Source organism: Pteropus alecto, unplaced genomic scaffold (genome assembly GCF_000325575.1).
Source record: "Pteropus alecto unplaced genomic scaffold, ASM32557v1 scaffold14, whole genome shotgun sequence".
In the NCBI taxonomy this organism is placed as follows: Eukaryota; Metazoa; Chordata; class Mammalia; order Chiroptera; family Pteropodidae; genus Pteropus; species Pteropus alecto.
The window spans coordinates 7,762,675-7,764,045 of NW_006436810.1; positions in this window are offsets into that span (position 1 = coordinate 7,762,675).

The following is a 1,371-nucleotide window of genomic DNA, read 5'->3' on the forward strand; positions in this document are numbered from 1 at the left end:
AAGCCTTATTAGTTGCAGAATACAATTCTCTCCGGCCACCTAGGAAGTAAAATTTTAGCCAAACATTTCCCTGGGACAGAGCCAGTAGTGTTTAAATCCACATGAAAAATAAAAAATCCCTAAGTACAGCACAAGTGCCCCAGACTTCTGTACAAATTAAATGACCATATTATGACTTGAAGCAGTGTCAATAGTTACAACAATTCGTTTGTTGTCACCGAAACTACTAAATATTTCTTATTTGTTTGTTTCTTTTGTAGAAGTAGGTAAACCAAAGTTCCACTCACTGCTGCTGAATTTTTGGTACCCTCTTCTTTTTAAATACTTATCTAAAATGGAAAGAAAAAAAATAGCTTAAATAGAGTTTTACTTTTCAATTTTTTGTTTCCATATATTTAGCTTTGATAACATTTCATGTTATACTTCACGATGAATGGAAAAGTAATTATTTGAGAGTATATATTTTATTTGCTTTAAACTATCCTAGGTTCTTTATATGTATCATATAAACACACAAACCAATGACTAGAGTTTATTATGCCCACCTTATAGATAAGGAAACTGAAGCTTTGCAAGATATAGTAACTTGCTTAAGTTTACATAGCATGTAAGTAAAAGGAGTGAGAATTGAGCCCAGGGCAAACTGTGTCAGAAATGATTTAATAACTTCAGTGGGGCAGTATGAGATAGTAGAAGCCTGCACCCAAATTCTGTCATCTGAGGCTGGGGCTGCTGGTGCCAACAGACTGATGGGTGGGACCAGGAAGAGGTGAAATTGAGCAAGCAAGAAAACATCTAAATAGTAGGGCAAAAAATAACCCCTTGAGGCCTATGGCGTGGACAGTGTCACACAAGTGAGCAGTAGAAAGCACAGGATGGAAGGACCTTCTCTCCTTCCCCGGTGAGTATGGCAATGGGGACACTCATGTGGTCAGGTGGTTCTTCAGAAACAGAAATGGTCAGGATGGTCTGTTCACAGGCAGCACGCAGTAACTTCAGACAGCAGATGGCTGGACTGTAGTCACTTTTACATCCTGGAGGCTAGGGCACATGGCAGACAAAAGCACAGGAAGCCAGCCAGAACCCAGTTACCAATGCTTAGAGCTGAGATGCAGAGAAGGAGTTGATCGTTAACCAGGGTGATTTGGTGGAGCGTTTCAGAATTCCTTCCTGATACCCTCTTGCCTGAGGGGAGACTTGTCCCTCAGATTTGGGATGAAGCTGATCCTACACGAGGCCTTCAAAAGCGAGTGAAGGAAGACTACAGAAGTAGGGAGCTAGATGAATAGGACAGGGAACACTGAAGTATGAGTAAAGAGACATGCAAGACAGAATGAAAATACCTTCGTAATATTATTTTGAGATTCAATT